This window comes from Sus scrofa, chromosome 5, assembly GCF_054392235.1.
Source record: "Sus scrofa isolate SSC_HxYL_T2T_F1_AM1 chromosome 5, Sscrofa_HxYL_maternal_Yorkshire_Landrace_v2.0, whole genome shotgun sequence".
In the NCBI taxonomy this organism is placed as follows: domain Eukaryota; kingdom Metazoa; phylum Chordata; class Mammalia; order Artiodactyla; family Suidae; genus Sus; species Sus scrofa.
Genome location: NC_139387.1, coordinates 105,172,455 through 105,187,603, shown reverse-complemented (window position 1 = coordinate 105,187,603; position 15,149 = coordinate 105,172,455).

Sequence of the window (15,149 nt, the reverse complement as noted above, 5' to 3'; positions counted from 1 at the left end):
TAGTTATAGAAGCTGAAAAATCCCACAATGTGCTATTTGTGGGCTGGAAAACCAGGAAAGTTGGTGGTATTATTCAATCTGAATCTGAAGACCTAAGAATCAGAAGAATTGGTAAAGTTAAGTCTTAGAGTCCCAAGGTCTTAGAGCCTGGAGTTCCACTGTCAGGAAAAGATGAATATCCCAGCTCAAGAAGAGAGAGTGAGAATTCATGTTTCCTTTGTCTTTTTGTTCCATTCAGATTCTTGATGGAGTGGACGATGCTTCTCGTTTGGTGATGGTGGTTCTCTTAACTCAGTCGGCTGAATCAAATGCTAATCTCCCAGAAACACCTTCACAGACACATTAAGAAATAGTTTTACCAGTTCTCTGGGCATCCTTTAGCTTAGTCAGGTTGACACATAAAAGTAAATATCGCAAGGATTAAAATCAACACTTGAGGTAGGCTTCCATGATGCCTACTTCTACCTGCTCCCTCATCCAGGGTAAACTTCTTCTGTTGCCTGTTCTGATCAACTGCTTTGGGGAGTTCTTCTGGGGAAATGAAAAGTGCTCTACTTTAATACTGATGAAGCCCATTCTTATTAATATTATTCCTATCTAAAACTGATGTTTTGGCCATGAGAAAATTAGAGCTGAAGAAAATTTACTTTTGGAAAAAGAACAAATTATCAGAGATACTATTTCTCATTGAAGTAGAACTAACTCAGGAAATAATCTGGTACTTTGGAAATATTATAAGCAGCATCCTAAGTGAGATGATGGAAGACCATACATTCATAAAACAAGAATATTCAGCTACAAAGAAAGAACAATTACATCTTTTAGATTAACCAAAAAGTCTTAGACATTTAAAGATAAATTTGTCAGTAGGATTTGTATGATGGCATATGCTAATTTAGATTTGAAGGCATGGGTTAGAAAAGGCATCTAAAATGAAACCAGAAATAAAACTAGGAAATAGCCCAATGAAGGACTAATGAAAGCATGCCCTGCAGTCATTGAAAACATGTGTTGAAATGAAATGGTTTTGTCCTGACTGCAAAACCATAAAAAAGCCAGTTTGTTGGCTGAGCACAACACTGCCAGATAAATCCAAAGAGGAAGGAAGTCTGGGGCTAGGCTTTAGGGCCTTGAAAGTCTTGTAAAAGAGTTTAACTCCAGCAAGTGTAATGGTACACACCTGAAGGAATTAAAGCAAAGGAGCTGACTTTCTTTTTTGAAATTATGCAGTATGCATTGTAGACAGCAGACATGAGGAGGGGCAAGACTGGAAGGGGGGACATATTTAGGAAGCTATTATTTAGTCAATTAAAAAAAGATATTGATTTGGACTAGAGTGGCAGCCGTGGGGAACAAGATGAATACTAGCTATATTTTAGAAAGAGAATTGGCTGGAAATTTTTTTTTTTTCTTTTTTGGCCACTCCACAGCAGATGGAGTTTCCTGGGTTAGGCATCAGACCTGAGTCACAGTTGTAACCTATGCCCCCAGCACCAGATCCTTAATTCACTGTCAAACCTGCATCCCAACACTACAGAGGCCCCACCAGTTCCACTAAGGCACAGTGGGAACTCTGGTAGGAATTTTTTATGGCTTGCTTATGAAGGCAAAGAAGGGAAAGAGAATAGCAAGTTAGGAAAGTAACCCATTATTTAGGGAAATGTAGTATGTGATAAAGATGACAGTTTAGATCTATGGGGATGTATAAATTAACCTTTCAGAGGCCTGGGACAATTGACTCGCCATTTGAAAAATAAATTTTATACCCGTCTGACTTCATTCATAAATCTCAAATGTATTAACTGTTGCAGATATAAAACTTAAAGCTACAAGAAATATAAAAATATATTTTCATAAAGTTGAATAGGAGAGAACGTATGAATTTTGACACAAACTCAGAAGCCATATAGGAAAACTTCGGCAGAATTACATATAAACTAAAAACATCTGTATAGCAATAAACACTCTAATACAAGTTAAAAGAAAACTACAAACTAAGAAAATATCTCAACATATATGACAGACAATTTCCTTTCATAATATATGAACTAAATCTAATCAGCTATATGAAGATAAAAATGATAGAGAAAAGGACAAATTATTATTATATGACTATTATATAATATGCTGTTCTAAACCTGTCATATGCATTTCATTTATTCCTCAAAAAGCATCTATGATGTAGGAACTCTTGAAATCTGATTCTACAGATGAGGAAACTGAGGCTCAGTAGTAAAGATACTTCATTTTCGAATGTGTGTGTTATGACACCTTCTCTCCCCGTTGGCAAAAGTGCATTTCCTATTTCTACTTTATCCTTTATGCATGAGTGCACATGCATATGCCACCCTACACACACACACTCCTAACGTCTGTCAATAGCACCGCAAAGATTTAATGAAAAATAGCTTCTTAAGAAATTGTGGTGAGCACTGTTTATAATGATTGTGTATTTCCAACATGAATTGATTGTTACATGTCAGAATAGCAAATGACAATTACAGAAAATTTGAAGGCAGCCTATTAAGATCCTTTATTGACTGGATGAGCTAAAAACATTAATATGCCCCTTAATAATAAACATAGTGTTCTTGATGTGACAGCATTCCTCATTAAAAAATTATTACTTTATTGGTTTAATAATGACTTTGAAATCATCATTTACATATCACAGTGCTGCATAAGCATCTAAATATTATTAATTACTTTATGATCAAAGAGCGATTTTTATTACCTATGTTAATATACTCTAGACTTTATCACTAAACTATTGAAATATTTAACCAACAAATACTCTATATAAATATTTTCTTACATGTTTGTATTCTCTAGAGGAAATAGATATAAACTAAATTATACTTCAGGCTCAACAAAAATAGAATTAACATGGAGCTTAATTGTTTTGTTCTTGCATTTCCTTTTCATAAAGAGAGAATCTAGCTGAGTGACTTGGCTGTGAGGCAGGTCACCTCACCAGGTACTTAACAGATTCTTATCAGCACAATCTATTGCTGTTCCAGCCAAAACATTTGATTTGGCAGAAGCAACAGATGCAAAGCCTGGCACTTACGAGTTTATTAGAGATTCACTTTTTTTTTAATTTAGGAGAAATATGTTAAGACTGATAGCTCTAGGCTGGCCTTGGAAATAATTAAGAGATAACTGTTCATAAACTTCTCCTAAGCTTATATATTTGGAGCTAAACAAGTATCCCTTACTAAAGATCTTTGTTTGTAACTGTCACCAAGTATTTCATATTTACAATAAAAACACCAGTATTCTTTTGAAGTAGAGTCCCTCCTGTTTTATGGCATCAATTTGTGGCACAAGGCCAACAAATTACAGTTTGAATGTAAATAAATTTCTTCTAAAAGCTAAAATGGATTGTCAAAAGTAGGATTTTTTTCCCTAGTGGCCTAGCAAATATTATCATACCACAATGCTCATTATAAACCTGATGCTGTAAGAGTGTGTAATATTATTCTAACCCATGAAATGGGAGATGAGTGAAACCAGTCTTTACAAAATATTTAATGTCCTCCAGTGACCAAATAAATCAGAATAGCATAGGGAATATAATTCCTTTGGCAGAGAATCCTATTTAGTTTCTTAAATGGCATGTGGTTTTTCTTGGGTCTGATGTAGTTCTAGTGAGAGAATGTAGAAAAGGCTAAATTATTCACAATAGATATCTGATTGGTTGCTTAAAGATTCTAAACACTGTGAATGTGTGTAAAGTACAGGGCATGGCCTTGAGCTGAGTGATAGCAGATAATGAAAGAAAATTAAGGATGGCCTCTTATCACAAATGGGAATAATTCATGTAGCTATACTTTCTACTAAAATATTGATAAGTTTAATTCTGGAAATCTTTCTTTTTATAGATGAGGGACTATGTAATTTGATGTGTGCTAACATAAGCTAGAGTAGGTTTGTAAAGAGATAATATTATTTTTTTTCTTTTTTCTCACATTATTCCAAGTAAGAGACTTAACATTTTCCTTTCTTAGATTTTCCATCAAAAAAAATTTTTTTTAAAGTTATTTATCTGTATTACCTTATATAATCAGTTTGTCTAACTTTTTCTTTCTTTTGATCAATTCTAGTCTCACTAGAGGAGAAATGAAGGACAACAGATATAAGCTTCAGGCCTTTATTTAGCTTGTTAGCAGGTACTTATTGATCATATAGTTTAAAGCGTTTTTAAGGTGTACTCTTAATTAGAGTACTGAATGTTTGGATCTTAGTATAAACTGGGGCGATTCTTCCCAATTATTGAGAAGATAATTTTTTCCTTGTATATTAGAGTGTTAGGGGCAATTTGAGCAAAAGAAATAATATGTATAAACGAAAAGAATCATTAGGTCATAATCTGATTTCAGGGGAAATATTATAAGAATATGGCACAGTAAGAAAACAGTGAGGAAATAATATCTTAGCAGTAAGGAAAAGAAGTGATGGAATGATTTGATGGACTTTTGTTAAAGAAACTTTCAGACGAATATATCTTATATATGTACCTCCTTAGTGACTACAAAACAGAATCTAACCCCAGGATATGTTAACATCCTACTAATTATGCCTTAGAGTAGGTTTTTATTTATAAAACATGGCTTCTGATTACTTACAAAATAAAATCCAAATTTCTTTACAAATTACCCAAGGCCAATAAATATCTTTCTTACCTCTAAACATGTTCCTTGGATATGTGCAATCCAGACAAACTGGACTATCTGCTCTTCCCTACTGATGACCCAGATTTTAACCACACTATTTCTTGGCCAATATGCTCCCCTTTAGGAGGGATGCTGTTTCTCTAAGCTCTCCTTTCAAAATCCAGTAAATTCTTCAGCCTTCAGAGCAAATAGTATGTCTTCCATAATACCTGTGAAAATCTTCCTATTAGAAATAACATCTTATTTTCCAGAATCCAATAGCACTTGTTAAAATAAGGGTTTTTTTCTTATTATACTAGTAATACCAAACATGGCTACAAAGAGGATGCATGGGTGTCTGAACAAACTCGGGATGCTGTAGGCAAAAGCTACGTGAAACAGACTGAACAGGATACCAAAGGTGACCATATAACCTAGTTAAACAATAGTCCTTTGGGAGAACTCTCAATAAGCAGTAGAATACTGCTTGTGACTTTTCAATATACATTGTAACTGAAAAAAAAAAAAGACTATAGCTTATTAAACTGTTGCTTTCTTTTTTCTAGTTCAATGGCCGACGTACCTATTATTTGCCTCAGAATGTGAGAGTGTTTGTGTCCAAATGATTTTTGTTATGTGTTCATGTGTGCTTTTTGAATTCAGGAATCATTAATGATTCCAATGCCTCTTTTTATCTCCTCATGGAATCCTCAAAAGTAGAAAGGTGAGCACTGTAGATACTTTGGTGAGTCTTGGAAAATGAAAGAAAACAGGATCTCTTTGGTCCAGTCTCTAAGAGAAATGCAGGTTTTAATGAAAAAATACTGCCAGGACACTCCCTACACCTTGTGAACTTAAATTCCGAGCATAGCAGAAAAATCACACTTCGTGGTTAAAAAATAACTGAAACAAAATAAAAGGAAAACGAACTAAATAAACCTAAACTTCATAATCATACAAATACAAATATTTTATTTTGATATTTTAATTAAAGAAATTAATCAACATTTGGTCTATTGTATTTATTTGTTGTTAGATTGAGGCAATATTTATTCATTCTGATCTCTTAAATTGCAGATTTTGATTGTTATGCCCTTTACTTTGCTTTACAAAAATGCCTAGTAAACAGTAACAGAAGAATAAATGCATATAATTTGCATGCTATTAAATTCTCTGTTTGAAATACATGATTTTAGCTTGATATTTTAGTTATCAAAGCATTCCTTCTGGTGCCATTTGCAGAATTAGTGTTAAAACAGTAAGTAAAACAATAAAGACAGTTAGTTATATGTTTACAAAACAAGTACCTCATTTGGAAAAGAATACTTGCCTAAAGATAAAACTCTGGGCATAGAATGAAGACAAAATGCAATAAATGGAGAATTTCATTGACTGGAATATTTAAATAAATTAATTATTTTAATACTCATGCAAATGAAGTGATTATCATAAATGAATCTTTGATAATGCATAAAATCCACAAAAGGCACTGCACAAAAAAATCTGCACTTAAGAAAGAAGAATTGTACTTGATAACTTGTACTGCCTTCTGAATCAGTCTCCAAACAAATCAGAATTTAGTTGCTCTGAGGATTGAATTTTAATTCAAAATCATGCAAATTTCATGGAACAGAGTTTGACTGTCTTTATTCCTCCATTTTCAGGAAAACTTAAATAGCTATTTAGCTAATTAATGAACCTTATTCTGATGACATTTAGTTCTCTTGCTCATTCTTATTTCTAGTTCTGCTAAATACAATTAGTAAGTGGCACTAAATAATATTGGTTTAGTAAATGACGTATTTCACTCTGCCATACATAATATATGTACTTATATATTTAAACACTATAGCTTAGTAAAATTAAGTTTATTCTTTTCCTCTCTCTAATGCTACTGAGAGCAATCTGAATAGTAATGCTAGTAAATCAACTTGAATAACAATTGAAATATGAAATTTAAACCACATCAACAGACTATAAAGGAAGTAACTCCAGATGACCCAACTGGTAATGATTCCAACTTTAAAACATTGAAAAGTGAGTAATATATCACCACCCAAAGTAGTTTATATTTTAGTAAATACTCCTTATTTACGCTTCTACATTCAGCCAGCTGATGAGAGGTTATTTTTTTCTCTAGGCTAACATAATGAGGCCTATTTCATGTTTCCTATGTTATCAATCAGACCTAGAGAGAGAAAGTCATTAAGGCATCCAAGGATAAGTCCTCTATGTATAAATGACCATAAAAATGTCATTAAATAATATTAAGAAATTCTGAGCCTCTCAATGTAGATAGATACATAATTGCATTTTAAAGAAAAAGAGGCCATTTGTAGCAACATGGATGGAACTAGAGACTCTCACACTAAGTGAAGTAAGTCAGAAAGAGAAAGACAAATACCACATGATATCACTTATATCTGGAATCTAATATATGGCACAAATGAACCTTTCCACAGAAAAGAAAACAGACTTGGAAAACAGACTTGTGGTTGCCAAGGGGAAGGGGAGGGAGTGGGATGGACTGGGAATTGGGGGTTAATAGACGCAAACTATTGCCCTTGGAATGGATAAGCAGTGAGATCCTAATGTGTAGCACTGAGAACTATATCTATTCACTTACGATGGAGCATGACAATGTGAGGAAAAAGAATGTATACATGTATGTGTGACTGGGTCACCTTGCTGCACAGTAGAAAATGAGAGAACACTGTAAACCAGCTATAATGGAAAAAAATAAAATCAGTATAAAAAAAGAGGATTCTTAAAAGATTCTAAGAATAAAATACTTGAAGCATTACAGTGACTAGAATTCATACTCTCATACCAAAGGAAAATTTTCAATTCTTTTATTTTTTCATGAGTTGTACTTACTGTGAACAAAAAGTTTTAGGCAGGTTGCATCCAAAGACAGAAAGTAAAGTTTTAAAGAGAGATCGTCAATAAATGATAACATGAAGAAAGAGGAGAGATAAGCTTTGCCTCCATATTTACACTCTGACTTAAAGGCCTTTATAAACTCAAACTTCTAGGTGAAATGTGATCCTAAATTCAGTGTCTCCAGTGCCGCACTGCACATTCACTCCTCTCTCTACTATAATCTATCCCTGTTCTACTTCGACTTGGAATCTGCCCTTTCTAGGGTTACCAAGTGCTTCCTTATTAATAAGTTCAGGAGAGTTCTTCAGTATTTACATACTTGAATTCCATTTACCCTCCCCTCTCCCCCAGCAGTGAGCATTCCTTTGCTTTTCAAAATATGCTGTTTCCTTGCTGGTTTTTCCTTCTCCTTTTGTAGCACCAGTACACTACATTGGTCAAGGAGAGATGGCTTCTTCCTGCTCTGGAAGATAGGCACATGATTTTTCTGTAAAAGCCACAGAAGGGTTATACCAACGTAGTTCTTATAAACAATCCTCCTAGCTTTTTAGACGACAGATGAACAATACACAAAGCAAGTAAAAATCTACACGTATTCCTAAATTACAGTGTGTACCTGCTCTTCAGTGAGACTGGTTAAGAAGCCGAATTATGACAACTAGGTTCAACTCAGATACAAGGAAAGACACTGAATCAACCACTGAAAAAGAGAATGTTAGGTGGTGCACAGTTGCAGGGGATGTCTGTGCTTGTACCCAAGTGGGGGTGAGTCTAGATTTCATACTTCTGTCAAGTTATTTGAGAAAAAATTATACCATATGATAATGTGAGATGGATATTACTGCATCACTAAAATTATGCTCATGCTCAGCAGGCCCCAGCAGAGCTGGCTGTTTAACCACATGTAGCGCGATGACGGCATAACTCTAAATTAGTAGAGACATTTTGAAGTTTTGTTTTTACCACTTTATTTTAAAAGCTCTAGAATTTTCTCCTGTCTTAGAATAGGGATGTTTACATCCTTAGCTTCTCCAAGTTTCTGCCAAACCCAGTGTATAGGAGAGTAAAGAGGCCTGTGCATTCTTCAAGGAAAAGTGAACTTTACTCTCAGGAGAGTAGGATTTTTCTTCATGGAGAAAGTATTTTAACATTTGAGCTCTTTCCTTGGGTTTGAGGGATAAAAACAGCAAAATGACTACGTGTGTGGCAGATCACAAGGACTATAAAGGGACCTTTAAATCTGCTCAGTATGGTGCTACAGGGATAGAGTGAATTTGAGGAGTTTCGAGGGCAGTGGTTGTTGGACAACTACTTTAAATGTAAACTGATCAATGATTTTAGCAAAGCAGCAGAATAAAAAGATTAACCTTCAGAGATCAGTTGCATTTCTATATACTGATGATGAAATATTATAAAAGGAATGCAAAAACACAATACCTTTTAAAATGGCACCCCCCAAAATTAAATACCTATGAACAAACCTGACCAAAGAGGTGAAAGACTTATATGCTGAGAAATATATAACATTAATCAAGGAAATTAAAAAATATTCAAAGAAGTGAAAGACATCCCATGCTCCTGGATTGAAAGAATTAATATTAAAATGGCCATATTACCCAAAGCAATATAGATTCAATGCAATCCCTATCAGATTACCTATGACATTTTTCACAGAACTAGAAAAAACAATCTAAAAATTTATACAATATTCTAAAAGACCCAGAATGGCCAAAGCAATCCTGAGGAACAAAAACCAAGCAGGAGGCTTAGCTTTCCCAGACTTCAGACAATATTATAAAGCTATAGTAATCAAGTCAGTGTGGTACTGGTTTAAAAAAAAAAAAAAAGACATACAGACAAACCAATAGAACAGAATAGAGAACCCAGAAATAAACCCAGACACCTATGGTAAATTAATCTTTGACAAAGAAGGCAAGAATATAAAATGGGGAAAAGACAGTCTCTTCAGCAAGTGGTGCTGGGAAAACTGCACAGCTGCATATAAATCAAGAAACTAGAATACAACCTCACGCCATGCACAAAAATAAACTCAAAATAGTTTAAAGACTTAAACATCAGACAAGAGGAGAACTCTTAGAGGAGAACATAAGCAAACATTCTCTGACATCAATATAAAAATGTTTTCCTAAGTCAGTCTTCCAAAGCAATAGAAATAAAAACAAAAATAAACCAATGGACCCAATCAAACTGACAAGCTTTTGCTCAGCAAAAGAAACCATAATAAACAAAAAGACAACCTATGGAATCAGAGAAAATAGTTTCAAACAATGCAACTGACAAGGGCTTAATCTCCAAAATATACAAACAACTCATAAAACTCATTAGCAAAAAAAAAAAAAAAAAAAAAAAATCCAACAACCCAACTGAAAAATGGGCAAAAGGCCTAAATAAATATTTCTCTGAAGAAGACATACAGATGTATGCCCAGGAGGGGGAATGTTTGATCATATAATAGTTCTATATTTAGCTTTCTGGGGTACCTCCATACTCTTTTCCATAGTGGTTGTACCAGTTTACATTCCCACCATCAGTGTAGGAGGGTAGCCTTTTCTTCACACCCCCTCCAGCATTTGTTATTTGTAGACTTACTAATGATGGCCATTCTGACAGGTATGAGGTGGTACCTTAATATAGTTTTGATTTGCATTTCTCTAAACTAAATAGAGAACCACCATATGATATACCAATTCCACTTCTGGGCACATATCCAGACAAAGCATTCACTGAAAAAGATATTTGTACCCCTATGTTCATTACAGCACTATTCGCACTAGCCAAGACATGGAAACAACCTAAATGTCCAATGACAGATGAATGGTTTAAGAAGATGTGGTATCTATATATAATGAAATACTACTCAGTCACAAAAAGAACAAAATAATGCCTCTGCAGTAACACGGATGGAACAAGAGACTCTTAAACTAAATGAAGTAAGGCAGAAGGAGAAAAACCAATATAATGTGATATTGCTTATATCTGGAATCAAATATATGGCGCAAATGAACCTATTTACAGAAAATAAACAAACTCATGGACATGGAGAACAGACTTGTGGTTTCCAAGAGGGAGAGGGAGGGAGAGGGAGTTTGGAGTTAGTAGCTGAAAACTTTTGTATTTGGAATGGATAAGCAATGAGATTCTGCTGTATAGTCCAAGAAACTATGTCTGATAACTTGTGACAGAACATGATGGAGGATAATGTGAAAAAAAGAATATATATATATAAGAATATATATACATAAGAATATATATATATATAAGAATATATATATAAGAATAACTGGGTTACTTTGCTGTACAATATAAATTGACAGAATATTGTAAATCAACTATAATAAATTTAAAAATATGAATGGGGAGTTCCCGTCGTGGCGCAGTGGTTAACGAATCCGACTAGGAACCATGAGATTGTGGGCTCGGTCCCTGCCCTTGCTCAGTGGGTTAACGATCTGGTGTTGCCGTGAGCTGTGGTGTAGGTTGCAGACGCGGCTCGGATCCCGCGTTGCTGTGGCTCTGGCATAGGCTGGTGGCTGCAGCTCCGATTCAACCACTAGCCCGGGAACCTCCATATGCCGCGGGAGCAGCCCAAGAAATAGCAAAAAAAAGACAAAAAAAAATTATGAATGGTATGAAAATGCCAATGAAATGGTAGAGGAGTGGGATGTGGTACCCACCTTCTCCCACAAACACATTAAAAAAAAAAAAAAAAAAACAAGTGTAGAATGATTTTCAAAGAACATCTACTGAATGCTGGCAGAAGAACTCAAATTTCCAAAAAAGGCAAACAACCTCCACCTAACTGTGTAGAACAAAAAAGCAAAGTGGGAGGTGTGAGCAGAATGAATCAGGATGGGACTAGCACTCCTGACAGGGAGCTGTGGAAGCAGAAAGGAATTTGCATGCTAGGAGGCCCCTGACTGGCGGGGAGATCAGCTGGGACTGAGGGGGAGCCTCAAAGCCTTGGAGAAAGGTACAACAGCCAGTATTAGGAGGGAAAACAGAGAGAGAGCTGCGCAGACATTGGTACCGCTGCCCATCTAACCACAGCCTGAGACACTCGGGCAGGGGCTGGGTGCTGAGTCTCAGGCTTCGGAGGTCAGTCACAGGAAGAGGACTAAAGCTGGTTGTATCGAAACAGTCTGAGGAGGATAGGAAGTGGTGTGCCACAGCCTAGGCAGTGCATGAGGAGGCCTCGTCCTGCACAGAAGCAAGGTACCAGTGTCGAGGAGTAAGAGAAGTGGGGGGTAAGATAGCCATGTAACTTCTTTCTCCGTGCAAGCCCGGACTCTCAAGTGGCAGGGCACCTTCTGTGTGGGCTGTGGGGCTGGGTGCAAAACGTCATAGCCAACTCAGACTCCAAAGGTGAGCACGGCCAGCCACCACTGTGGTGGTCACCTGGTCCCATGACCAGGCACCACCTACCACCCCAGTCATTCCAGGGGTCTCTGCCACAGAAGGCCCTGCAACTGAGCACCACCTGTTGCCCCCACCTCCAAAGGAACATGCTCACCTGTGCTGGTGCTGAGTGCCCCAGGCACTGACCACATCTCCCCATGGGTCACTGGCACAGCCAAGGGCTTGCAACAAGATGCCCACTGATGTCCATTGCCCCGATCTTCCAAGAAGCATGTGCAGGCCTGGTACCTGAACACCCCCTATCAAGTGGATAATGGCCTGCATACACTGAGGAAAGAGAGAGCAAGCATCTGCAACAAAAGCAGACTTAACACCAAAAAAAAAGTAAACCCATACAAGCTCTCCAGGGATGTTACTGCATGTAAATAGACCTCCAAGACCACAGTAGATAACGTTTCCCTGAACTCACAGAGTTAGGAATAATATAAGCAAAATGAGGACACTTAGGAACTATTCCAAGGTAAAAGAACAGGAGAAATCTGCTGAAGGAGCAAACCTCTGCAGTCTAACAGACACCAAGTTCAAAAAGAAGTAATGAAAATACTGAAGGAATTAAGAATGGCTATTGACAGTAATGAAGATTACTTTAAAAATGGAATAGAAACTTTAAGGAGTAGACAAGAAAACTTAGAAAATTCATTTGCTGAGACGAAAGCTGAGGTAAAGACATGGAACAGAAGAATGAATAATGCAGGGGAATGAATAAGTAATGTGAAGATGGAATAATGGAAATCACACAATCAGGACAGCAGGCAGAAAGCCAAGTGAGGAAAAAAAAAGTGAAAGAACATAGATCTACGGAATCCTATAAAGTGTGCCAATCTATGCATAATAGGGATTCCAGAAGGCGAAAAAAGGGAAAAAAAAAGGATTGAAAATATATTTGAGGAAATTATGGTTGAAAACTTTCCAAATCTAAAGAAAGAAACAGATATCCAGATACAGGAAGCACAAAGGTTTCCAAACAAGATGAACCCAAACAGACTTATGCCAATACATATTGTAATAAAAATGGCAAAATTTAAATTTAGAATGGATTCTAAAGATAGCAAGAGAAAAAACAAGGAATAAATTTTAAGGGAAACCCCATAAAGCTATAAGCTGATTCGTCTGTTACATGCTACATGCCAGAAGAGAGTGGAAAGATATATTCAAAACTCTAAAAGGGAAAATGTGCAACCAAGGATACTCTACCCAGGAAGATTATCATTTAAAATAGGAGAAAAAAAGAATTTATAAGAGAAGTAAAACTTAATACAGCAACACTAAATATATTTTAAAAGAAATATTGAAAGGTCTCCTCTAAATACGTAAGAAGCAAGCAAGAAGATATAGGATGGAGGAATCATAATTGGAAAGTAATCACTTAAATAAGCCAGTATATAAAACAAACAAACAAAAAAAAAACAAAAAACCCCACAAAAAACTACTTGTGAAAGCAATAATAAACACAAAGAAAAGCAAAAGGATAAACATGAAGATGTAAAAAAGGAGGTCAAAAATCATAAAATGTGGAGAAGGAGACTAAGAAAATCTAGATTCTTTTTTTTAGAATGTTTCTGAGCCTATATAACTATCAGTCTCAAGCAAACAGATATAGGAAGGGGTTAACATACTTGAAAAACCGGGCAACCACAAATCAAAACAAATAACACATTCAAAAAATCCAAAAAGAAGAGGACACAAGCATAAAATTAAAGGAAGTCATCAAACTGCATAAAGAAAAAAGGAGAAACATACAATCAACAAGAAAACAAGGTTTAAAATGGCTGCAAAGATATATGTGTCAATCATTACCTTAAATGTCTGAGTTGCCTTTGTAGCTCCAATTAGTATCCATTTGGATGTGGGTTAAATCCCTGGCCTTGCTCAGTGGGTTAAGGATCCAGCGTTGCCATAAGCTTCAGTGTAGGTTGCAGATGTGGCTTGGATCTGGTGTTGCTCAAGCTGTGGCCAGCAGCTGCAGCTCTGATTTAACCCCTAGCCTGGGAACTTCCATATGCCATTAGTGTGCCCCCCCCAAAAAAAAAAGGCTTAAAAATCAATAGACTGAATGCTCCAGTCTAAAGACATAGAGTGACAGAGTGGATAAAAAAATAAGAGCCTGCAATATGCTGCCTACAAGAGACCCACCTTAGGGCAAAGGACACATATAAATTGACAGTGAGGGAATGAAAAAAGATACTTCATGCAAATGGAAATGACAGGAAAGTAAGAGTCACAATATTCATATCAGACTCAAAATAGACTTTAAAATAAAGGCCACAGAGAAAGATAAAGAAGGACACTATTTAACAATAAAAGCATCTATTCAATAAGAGGATATTACATTTGTCAATATATATATATGCCCATAATATAGGAGAACCCGAAAATATAAAACAAATACTAATAGGTGTAAAAGGAGAAGTTGATGGGAACACAATAATAACAGAAGACTTTAACATCACATTATACCAATACACAGATCTCCTAGACAGAAAATCAATAAAGCAGAAGAGATCCTAAATGACGTAATAGAACAGTCAGATCTAATTGATATTTTCAATACATTACATATAAACCCCCCAACACACAGAAAAAAACAAACCCAGACTATATATTCTTTTCAAGTGCACATGGAATTTTCTCTAGTTTTGACCACATACTGGGGCACAAAACTAACCTCAACAAGTTTCAGAACACAGAGATTATTTCAAGTATCTTCTCTGATCCCAACGGCATGAAACTAGAAATAAACTCCATGAAAAGAAAGGAGAAAAAACTGACTACATGGAGCGTAAACAACATGCTACTAAAAAACCAATGGATCAACAAGAAAATAAAAAACAAAATTAAAAAAAAAAAAAACCTTGAGACAAATGATAATAAAAACACAACCACACAGCAAAGCTGCAAAAGCAATTCTTAGGGAAGTTCTTAGTGATAAAGGTCTTCCTCAAAAAAGATGAAAAATCTCAAATCAACTGCTTAATCTACTACTTAAAATAATTAGAACAAGCATAAACAAAACCTAAAGTCATTTTTTACAGAACTAGAACAAACAATCCAAAAATTTATATGGAACCACAAAAGACCCAGAATTGCCAAAGCAATCCTGAGAAACAAAAACCAAGCAGAGGGCATAACTCTCCCAGACTTCAAGAAATACTACAAAGTCACAGTCATCAAAAC